The 13,939-nt window shown below is 45.1% G+C and overlaps 1 protein-coding gene across 9 annotated transcripts in view; it reads left to right on the top strand.

The window, feature by feature from the left end:
• Fndc3b (fibronectin type III domain containing 3B) overlaps window positions 1-13,939 on the top strand; it is a 295,173-nt gene that overhangs the window by 17,586 nt on the left and 263,648 nt on the right. For 3 of the 9 annotated variants that reach the window (NM_001356953.1, XM_011249712.3, XM_011249711.3), the window contains exon 2: window positions 10,908-10,984. The exons of the other annotated variants lie outside the window; for them this stretch is intronic. The gene's annotated coding sequence lies outside the window, so the exon portion shown is untranslated. The remainder of the gene's footprint in view (window positions 1-10,907; window positions 10,985-13,939) is intronic. 9 annotated transcript variants of the gene reach the window in all.

Raw genomic sequence — 13,939 nt, 5'->3', positions numbered from 1 at the left:
TAATTCACTCTGAAAGTCTCAATATCTATGAAATATATCATGTGAGGAAGACCTGGAGTCTCAAGGCCCTGCTTATAATCATGGGTAACCCTGGGGCGGAGGGCAGCTGCTTCAACCAGGGGGAGATGGCTCTGTAGTTCATACTGGAGACAACCTTGTGTACGGCACTGTAGCTCAGGCGGATGCTCGTTTTACATTGATGGTGTGTCCATGTAGAACTTCGTGTTGCTGTCTGAGATGGTGCATTGGGAAGCCAGGACCTTCCCACATCTCTGAAGGAAGACAGCAATGGACTGAGGTGCTTTCTTTCATCAGCAATTTCCTTTCTCTTTGTCCTAATTAGGAAAGCATTGGGCACAGGGCTGCCTACAGTGTTGGCCCCTTTACCTTTGACAAGTAATCCACGTTAATTAGTGTTATTACCAGTATCATGGCTGCCAATGTTCATTTGCCTCATTGATTACAAGTGCGTAGAAGGAGTCAATACTTGATCCGCATCATGACTTCGTGACTTGGATGATAGTACACGATCTGATATATTCCAGAGGGAATGCTTCTCTAACCTTTTCCACATTTTATATTTCATTTATAAAATGATTAGGCTTTCTTTGTGGCATTTCCCATATCAGGGGCCCACGGACCATTGTGTTGGGGTGTCTCTGAGATCACTTCTCAGAACTCTCAACACTAATTATGACTTATGACACGGGGTGGAGGCTTTGAGGTTTATATATAGCAAAAGCATTAAACGGCCTTGAAATTTTTCTCCTGCTAGCCAAAGATTTGGGAGTAAAACTTTTGACCTGAGAAATTGCTTGGTTGGATATTTAGATTTAAAAATGGCTGTATGGATTGTTTACCATCTAGAGTGGCATAGAGTGACACATGCGTTGGAACTGTATCTAATGTGCTTTAGTTTGGCAAGAAATTAGGGCCCAGACACAGGTTAGGCACGATTATTTATTTTTCTTAGTCAACAACATAACTCATTTTGCCATGGAAAAGCAATCATTGAACACGTTTTACTTGATAACGTGTTTAAGCTTGTTTAACCTTGAGCACAATGCTGTCTTATTTTTCCAGGATGCGGCTCTAATGCCTGCCTGTAAGGATGTTTATCATCCAGTCAATCAGAGCGATTTGGCGAATATTCCTGTCCTTTGGATTCTTTTACCCATTAAGACCCTTCATTGAGGAAAGTTTCTAACCAGTTAGCCATCCTGTGATCTTTAGCATTAGGGAAGTCATATTTTGATTTTCTAGGAATGACAATTTAGCCAGGAAGTCAGTTGCTTAGACAGTGAGAGATCTTTGTTCTAAATGACCAGTACTTCCTTCTTACTCAATGCTTGCTTTCTGTAGAGTTATTATTACTGTGGTGGTTGTTCACAGTGTGGACACCAACTGATGTTTCTTAAATTTTCTTTCTTGAGATTCTTAAGATTCAGTCTTGAAGCAGACCTACCCTGCCTCCGCACCCCCGAAGCCCCCCACAAAAGGTATAAATAATGAGATGGAGACTTTTAGAAAAGATTCATAGTAGTTTTGTTTTGTTTTCAAGAAATTGTGAGGGTGCGGTGGCAGCTAGAAGTGGGTGAGAAGTCACTTGAACTGGAATTACAGTCAGTTGCAAGCCTCTAGGTATGGGTGCTGGGAACCAAACTTGGATCTTCTGCAGGAGCAGTCTGTGCTCTTCACTGCAGAGCTCTCTCTCCAGCTCCAGATGGGATCTTCATCCAGTCAGAGCTTCGTCTCTGGGCGTCCGACTCACTGCTTTGGCCTGTGGGTTTGTAGTCCTGTGTTCTGAGTTGGTGCTAGTGGCCGGCTGTGGTGAAGCCTTTTATAAGTTGGTCCCGCCCCAACTCCTCTCCAGTAAACTCTGACCTGTATGGATTCTGGATACTAATAAACTTATTTTTACATTTTTTCCTCTGTACCCCTGAGCTTATAAAGCTGATTTTTTTCTTCCATAATGGGGAGAATCTTTAAGTATGGTCCATGTCATATGTTTGTTTGCCTGTTAGGAGGAAGATGACGTGACCAGATGAGTCACATGGGCTGGGGCAGGACCTGAAGTTTAGGATCTGCAGTCTGCTCAGGGTGGTGCTTGAGTGTGACAGGGCGGTGGCCAGGAAGGGACAGACTTCTGATTCCTCTTCCCATTAGTTTCCCACTAAAGATCTAGATCCACTGAAGGCAGGTACCGTGTGTTTCTTGCTCTCTTGTACATAGTGTCTGGCAAACAATGATGCTCAGTTAGTGTTTATTGAATGAGTGACTTAATGACAGAGGGAGACATCTGTTGTGACATAGGGATGCCATGTGTTTGAACCAGTAGGACATTTCTGTTAGATTTTTTCACTTGAAAGCAATGTTCTAATTCTATTTTCTTGGAACTATAGGAAAATTTTGACTAAAGACAGCAAGCAACTGTGCTCCCTGAACTTGTGTGCAGATAGATAGAAAGAATGAGAGTGTTTAGGCAAGGTTTATTGTGTTTGCAGATAATAAATACTCACACCACATAGCTTACGCAAAAGAGCTTTACTTACTGGAGGGTAATGTGGGCCGTGGGAGCCCAGGCTGTATTCCTCCTTCCCCTCCCCCACCCCTTCTTCCTATTCTTCTTTGACACTTGTCTTCTACAATTAGAATGTATACTGTGTGGACACTGGATGCTTCTGAACTTTTAACTTTAATTTATATCAGGTGTTTCTGGAGACAGGGTTTTATGTAGCCCAGGCTGGCCTTGAACTTACTGTGTAGCCGGGGATGGCCTTGGACTTCTGATCCTTTATGCTAGGTGTATAGCATATACACCATGTCTGTCTGATAGGCTGCAGGTTCGAACCCAGGGCTTCATGCATGCCGGGCAAGCACTTTGCCAGCTGAGCTGTAGCTGTATCAGTTTTGATGCTTTCCTTCCAAAATGGCCTGGTTTGCATATCATTTTGAAGCCTGCCGTTTGCATTATTGTGTGCGTGTGACCGTGGATGCTCGCGTGCTATATATAACACTCACGTGGAAGCCATGGGAAGACTTTTGGGAGTTGGTTCTGTCCTGGAGCATGTGGGTTCTGGGGACTGAGCCTGGTGAGCCAGTCCTGCCGACCCTTTAGGACTATATTAATAGAGGATGTTAGGGGGCGGGGTATGATGCTTATTGTCTCGTGGCTACGGTCAAGTGGATTCTCCTGGCTTTGTCGTTTGCCACCTGTGTGAGAGGACATCATAAAGGACTGACTGACGTTCAGACAGACACTGGTGGCCAGCGGTTTCCTTTCCCTTCATTTCTTTTTTGAAACAGTGCAGTAAGACAGCAGTGGGCTGAGTTCTTCCGTTAAGTCATCCCCGGATTGTACCAGTCCATTAGCTGCTTTGTGCAGCGGACAGGAAATGGTTCTATTTGTACAAGTTGCACAATCTTAACGAAGTCAGGGCAGAGAGCCAAGGGGACCTCTGCTGTTTCTGCAGTGTTAACCTTTCAGTTCCACACAGGAACACATACAGGTTACTGGGGATGTGTGTTAGAGTGTGACTGTGTTGGTGTGGTCACCTGCCTGGCGGTACTGAGAAATGTACCGTGTGACTCATGGGGGTCTTGGTTCTTAATGGCTTCCCACACAGGCTGTGGAGATGGCCTGATGCTGGTGCCTGCCAGCCTGGCCCTGAAGGGTCCAGTTCCCATTCTGCCCTTTCCCAGGCCGTCTTGTAGACTGGTGACAGAGTGACCACTTTCCTTTTCTAGGGCTGGCAAGTGGCTTCCTTTGTGCCCATACCTGCCTCCTATACCCCAGCTGCCAGCTACTCTTCTCCTCTTTGAAAGTGGCATTTCCTTTTTGTCCCCAGTGTTTCTAGGCAGAATCTGGTAATTTTAGTAAAGCTGATTTTATATATATAATATTTTAATGTACTTTATGACCCAGGCCGGATCTCGAGTAGCTCAGGCTGGCCTCAGCTTGACTTGGCTGTGTGCCTGAGGCTGGCCTTGAACTCCCGGTCCTCTTGCCAAGGTCCTCCACATGCTGTGATCAGAGGCATCTGCCACCAGGCCCTGCTTCGTGATTCAGTCTTAGTGTGCTCATCACTTCCTCCCTCCCGCTCTCCCTCCCCCCTTCCTCTTTTTCCTTCCGTTTTGATTTCTAATGGTTCTTCCCCAGCCCATATACCATGGTGAGGATGCAATCCTAAGTGATTGAAGGACAAAAGTCAGCATGTGAGAGGGACTGGAGAGCAGAGTGATGGGAGGCAGAGGCAGGGATTGCCTTCCTGGGCCTCTCACCCTAGACAGAAGTTGCTGTGGACCTCTGCTGAAGAAGCCGGCCTGTTCCTCTCCCCTGAGGGGTTAAGATTTCTCCATCTGTGGAGCCACCCGCATTTTTATTTATGTATATGTGTCATAGCTGTCTTCCTTATTTGTGAAATATTTGTTTATTATATACTTTTTGTTTTGTGAGTCACGGTTTCTTGTTGCCCAGGCTAGCAGTGTTGCTGCAGCTGGCCTTGAACTCCCAGTCCTCGGCCTCTAACTTTCAAAAGCTGTGATTGTAGGCTTGAGCTATAACACGCCGCTTTTTAATGAATGCTTTTTGAAGGGTGTTTTATTTTTGTGTGTCTTTTCCTCAGTTTTCTTCAATTATTTTCTAGCTCCTTAAAATAACACAGCATTCCCAGTCTTTGCTGCTGTCATTTGACATTTATATCTCTTTGGGAGCCCCTGCCCTTTGCTTTTAATTATTTTTACTGTGTGTGTGTGTGTGTGTGTGTGTGTGTGTGTGTGTGTGTGTGTGTAACATAGCTTGCTTGGGAAGACCAGAGGACAACTGTGGATCTCAGTTTAGTCTGTGGGTTCCAGGGATTGGACTAAATCTGTCTAGCTTGCATGACAAGCACTTTAGCTGCTAAGCCATCTTGGGCCCTGCTTCTGAGTTAGTTCTTCCTGCGGGACTGCTCGCCTTGGCTGGTGTCTTCCTAAGCACTCTGTCCCCAGCAGTTTCCTTTGGTGAGATCTACCCTAAAGGCTGCACTTGAACACCTGACATCAAGTCTCTGGGCAGTGTGATTCTGTCAGTGTCCTTTTTCCTTTTGCAGTCTGGCACTGAGAGCCTGCCCTTTTCCTCTCGAACAGTTCTGAGTTCCGTGTGACTTCATGGCAAGTCACGGAAGTCACCGGTCCTTCTGTTTTCCCAGGGTAGATCATGAGGGTTTCGGTCAGAATTGGTGCAGGACATTGAGCGGCGCCCATGGGTTTAATAATGAGCACGCACTGTTTGACAGCGAACCAGTCAGAAAAGAAAGGGCAGGATGGATAGCTCAGTCAGGACTCTGCAGACCAGCTGAGCACTCTACCTTCTGATTCCTGTCCCAGCTCTGTAAGGAGTACATTTCTGTTGTTCATGTTATTCAGTCAAAACAATTTTGTTATAGTAGCCTACTTGGGAGGAGAGCCATTATTACTTAATTTATATTTTTATTTGAAACTGACTTCAGTTTGCTTTGAGATGCGCAGTTCTTCCACTCATCCGTGGACCTCCTTATGGCTTCTCCTTTAGAAGCTGGCTCTGCTACCACTGTATGCAAATACAGATTATTTAGTTGTAAAATATTCTTCTTAGATAAGATAGTTCTCTGGTGCTGAAAGTAAAGATAACTTTCATGTCTTTGAACACTGCTCCCTCAAAAAAAAAAAAAGTTTTCAGAACATCTGTGCTGTTTGACCTTCTCATTGTGTTCCAGGGGAAGATTTTCAAATATATTTCAATTATTCTTTTTTATTTTGGTGAGTAAGATACTTTCTCTGTGGGGTATATGTGTTTATTAGTGTAGATGCATGTGTGGTGTGTGCCTGTTGGGTGTGTTGGGTGTGTGTGTGTGTGTGTGTGTTGGGTGTATGTACCAGTGCACTTGTGAAGGCCAGAGGTAGACATTGGGTACCATTTTTCATCCTCTCCACCTTTATATTTTGAGGCAGAGTCTCTCTCTGAACACTTAGGTTGGCTGGCGATGAGCTTTAAAGATCTGCCTATCTCTGCACACAGACCACTCCCTAGCCGCAGTGCTGGGGCTACAGGTGTGCTCTGCTGGATCCTCCTCTTGCATACTTTCTGGGGACCCAGACTCAGGCCCTCATTTTGGGGTGGCAGGCACCTACTGAGCTCCCTCCCTAATACTGATTATCAGATTCAAACTCCTGAGTGGTCAGGTGCCTGTCGGTGGCAGATAACATGAAATCCAGCCGACTTTGCAGACATGTGCTTTGGGCTGAGATTGTGAGCATTCTTATTTCATTCACCTGTGCTAATGTTCCTGGCCCATGGCGGCTGGGCATTCGGTACTGATGAAGAAAGGGATGTTGCTGACCTTTGGTTTAAACAGAAGTTCCTGCCAACGTACCAGCTACCATCAATCCAAAGGTCACCGCTGTCGCCTGGTGTGTCACATAACCCACCTGACCGATGCTTGATGTCCCCGAATGTAGTCTCCATAGCAGTAATGAATGCACACAGACCAGTCTAGTCCAGAGGTGGCCCTTTTCAGTAAAACTCACAAATGGTCTACTTCTGTCTATGAATAGTGTAATAAGGTGATAGACACAAAAGCCGTTGTCTTCTTCCAAAGGAACACCGTTGCTGCACTGGTCACAGGTTTCATCGGAAGCCCGCTGTTTTACTACATGTGTGAATCTCCCGGGAGCACAGAGGCCACGAGGTGCCCTCGGTGGCTGCTGCTGGAGACGTGGCACTTACTGATCTGTCGTTTACTTTGCAAAGGAATTATGAAGTTTTGGCTCTGTGCCTGGAATAGCTCCAGATGGTCAGAAAAGACTAAAGTCAGAAAGTGTATTGCAGTGATAGACCTGGGCTGGTTTCTGTGACAGTACTGCCTTCCTGATTTAGCCCTCTGCACAGCCCTCACTCCCAGCCCCTCTTCTCGCTCACAGAGGACAAACTGGCTTTGTACTGATGGAGTCCGATATTCTGAACACCTCTGTTTTTGGTGAAAGTGGTGTGGGGGGTGGGGTAGGGTTAATATGTTTGCGCCAGTTTTGGTGGTTTCATTTTTATGAGGGAAGCCCAAAGATTGGGACTGTGGGGCCACATCCTGGCCGCTCTAGCCGGTCCAGCATAGGTAAGGAGTGTCCCAGAGGTCGCCTGTGCTGCTCTGGCACTTAGCTCCCACTGCTTAGTAAGGAGTTTTTGGACTTTATTTCTCTTGTTTCCCCAGGGTTTTGTCACTATAGCAATGATGAAGCTTTGGTGTCGTCTTGGAGATGAGCAGTGAAAGGGGTCAGGGCAGTGGCCACCAGGGTTCGCTGATCTGGGCACCGGAGCTTCCTTTAATCATATTTAAGTATGAAAATGCCAAAATGAAACACATTGCTGGACACTCACCTAAAAACTAAAAGCTGCACCTATTATATGTTAGAAGATATATTTATACTATATGATGTATATATAGTTTGTTTGTTTGTTTAAGACAGGGTTTCTCTGTGTAGCCCTGGCTGTCCTGGAACTCACTCTGTAGCCAGGCTGGCCTCAAACTCAGAGATCTGCCTGCCTCTGCCTCCCGAGTGCTGGGATTAAAAGTGTACGGCACCAGGGCCCAGCTATATTCCTTATTAATTCTCAAGGGTAATATTGTGATTCTTAGTTTCCAGATGAGAACAGGGAGGTCGTATCTACCTAGACTAACAACGAGGAAACTCCCTGCAGCCTGCCCGCATCCAGCTGTGGTGAAACGGTGTAAGTTCTCTGCTCTTTCAGGTGGATGCCACGGGCTTCATCAAACACAGCTTTTTCCCCCTGGGAAACCCAAGGCTTGCCTGAGGTGAGCCTTTTAAGTAGAGCCTTGGTCACAAGGCTCCGATTAAGTTCCAAACTGGCCCGTTGCTCTAGCAACTTTCAGTTACTGTTGTGGTTATTGAGTAACCTGGGAAGTTTGAAAACCATTAACACCGTTTCATGTTTTCGAAGAAAGTGCTACCAGTGGGGAACGGGACGTTATATTGCATACTTAAGGAAGGAGTATTTGTCTCCTTCGAGAATTTGATATATAATTGAGTTTGTTTTATCTATCTATCTATCTATCTATCTATCTTATCTATCTATCTGTTTGACTACTACTATCTTTAAGAGGTTGCAAAGGTGCTGGGAGTGGGTGCTTTTGAAGCGCCTTTGCTGACAAGTGTACAGAATTGTGTTGTGGTTGCTCAGTGACAGACACAAGCTCCTTTATTGTGAGCTTTTGGGGTTTGAGCTCGCTCTCTTTCCTCTTCCTTGCGTTCTTAGGAATAGTTTCTTAGGTGGACACTGTTCACGGCACAGGCCTGTCCTCACTGGTCCCTCGGCATAGTGTGCAGGAACCAGCAGAAGCCTAAGGGTGTTAGTGTTCTGCCTCCTCCTTTCAGACCTTGCACTGCTTGGGCCCTGTTCCTGCAGTGAGGCGATTCCTGCAGAACTAGTTCTTGCAGCTTTCCTGACTGGGGCACTAGTGAAGTGCCCCCCTCTCCTTGCCCCCTGTTCCCCCCCCCCCCCTTTCTGATGAGAAGTAAGAAAGCGGTATAGAGGTGAGTTTGCCAGTCTCACTGCCTAAGCGTTTCTGTCTCCACCATAGCTCCAGAGAAAGGCTCTTTCGTTACTTTATTTCATTAATGAGTGAGACATTTAAAAGACTAAAACAAAAGGAACATTTCCTTAATATTTAGAAATGTATTAAAAAGACAAACTGCTGTGAGAGAGAGCTATAGTTTCAACAACAGCTCATTGTTGGAGCCAAAGTGTCCGGTGTGACTTTTGGAATGCTTTCTGTCCTGTCTTGCAGTAATAGAATCTGGTGTCATCATCCTTGGAACAGAGTTACTGAGGCTGTGAAGAGTCTGGCCCGGAGGTTTTGCATCTTCCCAGGGACTTGTGGTCTCGAGCTGGCCCTGTAGGCTAGGGGTACCTGTTACCCCTGGGGCATACTTGACAGTGGTTTCCCTCTACTGCTTGTTTTTCATGGGATTCTGGGAATTGGTGGTAAAGGACTCATTTCCCCCAGGAGGCATCCTCTTGTCTCCTCCATGGCCTTCCAGATCGTGGTCAGCTTGCTGCTTACAGGTGCTGTCCAAGATGCCTGCTGGGCTCTCCCCCTGCTTGGTCACAGGGCTGCTGCCTTGGTTGTGTTCAGGTCTTAGTTTCCAGGCCCATCATGATGGAAGTCACCATTAGCTTTCTGTCTCACTGTGGCAGGACTTGAGAGAAGTACATTGAAAGTGGGAGAGATTTATTGGGCTTCCAGTTCAGAGGTTTTAGTCCATGTTCAGGGGTTTTAGCTGTTTCTGGGCCGCTGGCATGCCAGAGTCCTAGTGGCTTTATTGTTTCTGGGACTTGAGTAGGTCAGAGTAGCAAAGCTGTCCATTCCATCCTGGCCAGGTAGGAGAAAGGCAAGTGTGTGGGAGGAGCCCAGTGACCCCTTCAAGTGCTCCATCATCTGCCAGTAGTGCAACAGGCTAGAGGCAAAGCCTTTGGATGCTTTTAAAATCCAAGTGCTAACAGACCCCATAGTGCTTTCTGGGGCGTCTGGTAGTTGCCATTAGTCTGAGGGTGTCTTCCCCCCACTGGACTCTGATGCTGGGCTCCTTCAGAAGGAGTATAGGATCCGTTTTATGTACCCAGTACCACAGCCATTTGTTGTGGGATGTAAGGCTGAGCACAGAAAAGAAAGGGGGAAAACAAAGCAAAACAAAAACCAGACACAAACCCCAGCAAGAGTGCGGCTCGGAGATGCTCAGAACGCCCTCCCTGCCTTGTACCCTGAGACGTTTACTTGAATAAATGTGTTTCCCCTAGAACTGCTGACCAACTATTTAGGCCAGAACCTTAAACTTTTCTTTTTGTTTGTTTGAAGAGTAATAGTTTATACAAGAATAAAAATGTTTTATAGGGAAACTCAGGTATGACACCCACGGACAGAGTTCTTAAAACCTACCAGGTTGTAAATACCTTGCTTGTACTGGTCACAGTTTCACTATGAGCTTGGCATCAGCTTTACCTCATGAGTGGAGAGACTAGGCTCTGGGGAGCTTTGCTGGATGCCAGCACGAGTAATTTATAGAGCAGAGTTATTCCTCTGTCGGTGTGTGGGACGGGAAGGGACATAACACGATCTCTTCCTGAAATGACAGATTCCACTGTAGATCTGTTCTGTTGCACACTTCCTTGTGAAGTATGGAGGTTGGGGTCAGCTCACTGGACTGGTGCTGTAGACCAGCTTCTTTGACCTGGTTACTGCCCAGTGAGGCCTGCCCACTCTGCCTTTCCTTTAGTGAGTCCAGAGGCTGTGGGGGAAGGATGAGGGGAAGTCAGTGCATCGCACTGCAGGAGATGGTCTCGCTGGTCCTGTCATTGCAGGAGACAATTTTGAATATCCTTTTTTATTATTGTTGGGGTACTAAAAGAATGAACCCAAGGACCCCATGCCTGCTGGGCGAATGTGTGACACTTATCTATATCCCCAGCCTTTTTTGTTTCATATATTTTTTTTAACCATGTTTTTTTAAAAATTTTTTATTGATTGTGTATGCATGAGTGTGGGGTGCACACTTGCCAAAGCCAGTGTCAGGACAGCTGGGGGAGTCTGTGCCCTCCTTCTGCCACGTGGATCCGGGATGGGACTCGGGCGCCCAAGGCCTGCTTAAGTATCTTTATGAGATCCCATCAGAGTTTCTTGGTTTCTTGCTTGTTTTACCTTTGTAGAAAAACATTTGCTGGAGTGAGCACCTTGCTGTATGAGGGGAACCAGTGGATTTTACAGAGTCTGAGGCAGGCCTCAGGTGAGGCCTGTGTCCTGGTTCACAGCCCGCTCCCCCCACATCTTTCACAAGCCCAATTCTGAAGTCTCATTTTTTCTATTGTTTTATTTTTTTAGGGAACCTCGTGACGTGTTGGCCGTGTGTCTTCCTATCCAGGAAGGAACCCTGGAATCTGGCTGACAATTCCACAGAGGTTATTTTCTTTGTTTTCTTCTCTTTCTTTGAATCTAAATAGGAGACTGGCCTGACACCAGAGAAGTCACGAAGGTGCCTTACACGTTGAGTGACACTGTTTACAAAGCAGTTTCCTGTATGTTATTTGCTAGGTTCTCATGGTGACCTTCTGAAGTAAGCAGAGTAGTTGTTATTGTCTCAGTGAACAGGTAAGAAAGCCAGTGTGAGCTCGCTCGCCTGCCCTTGCTTTACAACACAGAAGGGGGCATTGAGTAAAAATCAAGTCCCTAGCCCTCTCCTCTCTAGGGCCTAATATCTCAGAATTGCTAACTGTAACTGAAAGTGTGTAGGCACGTATCTTGTACACATCTGACACCAGGTGGGCATGGTCATCTGCCGACATTTTTTCTGACTGCTAATAGAGAATACTGACATTTCTCTTTATAGGTGGGGACAGCAGTTGAAAGCTCACGAGGCACCATAGCAGTCACTGTCAGATGTTTGGTGCCAAACTTGGGCCATCAGGAGACTCCACTCAGCTTGTTGTTTTCTTTTTTTTAAGTTTTGTTTTTTCTCTTTTGGAACAAAATGGGCACATTCTGAACTTAAGAATTAGGATATCAAAATAAGACCCTTGACTGCTTCTATAATATGTTAGCTAACTTGCCCTGTGGTTTGCTTTGCAATTGGTGAAGAATGAGATGAAGATCCAAAACCAACTCACAGGAAAGAATGAGCACTCCTCTGGGTGTAAGGTCGCTTCGGCTAACCGTAGTCCCTGCCCGCACTGGCTGACGAGCGCGTGCCTGAGAAATGCCAAGCGTGAGACCTTTCGAGACTTGTCTTTTTATTGGAAAAGCTACGGCTTATAAACTTCTAAAGTGTTGTGCAGAAGCCTGAAGCTCTGCAGACGTGGACACGCGTGACTGTTTCCATTGTCAGCTTTATACATGGGTTCCATGGAGTATCCTGGAAGCACAGTGTCTCCAATGTAGATGCTACTGACGGGAAAGTTTTAGTAAATTGAACAGTTCTACACTTTTCACTGAAACAGATATTTGTAGGTGGTTAATAAGGAGAATATAGAATATAAAGAAATGCTTCATGGGCCCATATGTGTGTTTGATATATATATATATATATATATATATATATATTGACAGCAATACATCAGGTTCTATGAACATCTAACTTACATCACTCAAACCACCACACACAGTAAATCTTACAATAATTTTTAAAAGATATCCTCTAGATACTCTACGTATGATATATATATATATATATATATATATATATATATATATAAATATATGTGTGTGTGTATATATATATATACACACACATGTGTATATATATGTGTACACACATACACACACACATATATATGTGTGTGTCTCTTTTATATACATTATATATATTTATATATAGAAAAGGGACACACATATAATAGACAAATAACAAGAAAAAATATATTTGAATGCTGTGAATTTAGGCTGCTTTGGAAAACCTATTGCCTCAAATAATTTTACGTATCCATTTTAATCAGTTGATTGTTAAAGCCATTATTTTTTTGAGACAGGGTCTCATGTAGTCCAGGCTAGCTTCAAACTCTTCCTATATCTTAACCTGGCCTTAATCCTTCCCGTGTGCCAGGGTTACAGACTTATTTTAAATAATAAAAGACATAATATCAGAGTTAAGTTTTCTACATTTGTTCTTGGCAAAAAATTTAATTTGTGAAAGTCATCAGGTTTCGGAGGCCAATTGTGACTAATGCCTCACTTGTGTTTTCTGTGGGGCTGGGACCGGCTCTAATGCCTGGCACCTGCCAGCCAAGCACTACCTACCTGTAACCCCAGCCCTTGGTAAGGGAGCTGATCTTTCCTCTGAGGTCTGTTGCAATTGATGGAGACTTGTTGCCACAATAGGTGCACACAGAAGAAGGAACAAACTGTCTTTAACTAGAAATGGCTATGAGCATTTTCAAAAGGCTCTGAACACATAATGTAGAGCTTAGAAAGAATTGTATTTCATCCTAGAGGAAGTTATCTCTGCTTTCTTTGCTGAAAACACGGCACTTGCTCTGAGGAGTTAGCTCTGTGTCCTTGCCTAGCATACTGGTGCCTTGGTTCCATCTCTAAGGTTGCACAAACCGGGTGTGGCAGTCATGCCTGGAATCCCTGAGTTTAGAAGGCAGAGGAGGGTCAGGATCATCTATCCTTACATGGTGAGTATGAGGTCAGTCTGGGCCGTGTGGCATCCTCTGTCAAAACAAGAACATCAACAAAACCAAACAGAGATCATGGCATTTCATTGCATTGGCTGCTGAGTAGAACTTTTGAAGTCACGGAACTACAGTCTGTATTATCTAATAAAACTGGTCACACAGCAACTGAGCACTGGAAACGCGGCTAGTGAGAACGAGCAACAGAGTTTTAGATTTTATTTCATTTTAATGAACTCTTACACTCGACAGGGAGGTTTCAGAGTGGAACCTAAAAGAATTTAGAGTGTCTCCTTTCTTGGGGTGATGGCCATGACTCAGCTTTCTTGGGATTGTCAGTGTTGGCCTTATTAGGGGAGTCTGTGATTGTATGATTACACAGGAGTGATGTTAATGAGGGTGAAGATAGGCTTACAAATCAGATAATTGAATGTTTGCAATTATATTGCCTCAGAACAAAATTCTATTTGATCATTCACATCAGAGATTGCCAGCCTCCCACATCTGGAAGTATCCCTTCGTTAATTCCTTTGTAGTTCAGTGAAAGTTGCTTTGGCGAGCCTTTATCCTTTCCAGCCTTGTAGAGGAGTTCTCACCTTGTAAAGAACTTAGCATTTTGGTTAAGCCTAACAGCAAGGAGTAATGATGCTAAGATCCTGAAATGGACTTTGTGCGCTAACAGTATCCCTGTGAAGCCAGCGTGTGCTGTGTGTCTTCCTTCTGCAGCGAGGCTCTGCGAAAGCGTGT

Source organism: Mus musculus, chromosome 3, assembly GCF_000001635.26.
Source record: "Mus musculus strain C57BL/6J chromosome 3, GRCm38.p6 C57BL/6J".
Lineage (NCBI taxonomy): Eukaryota > Metazoa > Chordata > Mammalia > Rodentia > Muridae > Mus > Mus musculus.
This window is presented reverse-complemented; position numbering and strand designations above follow the sequence as displayed.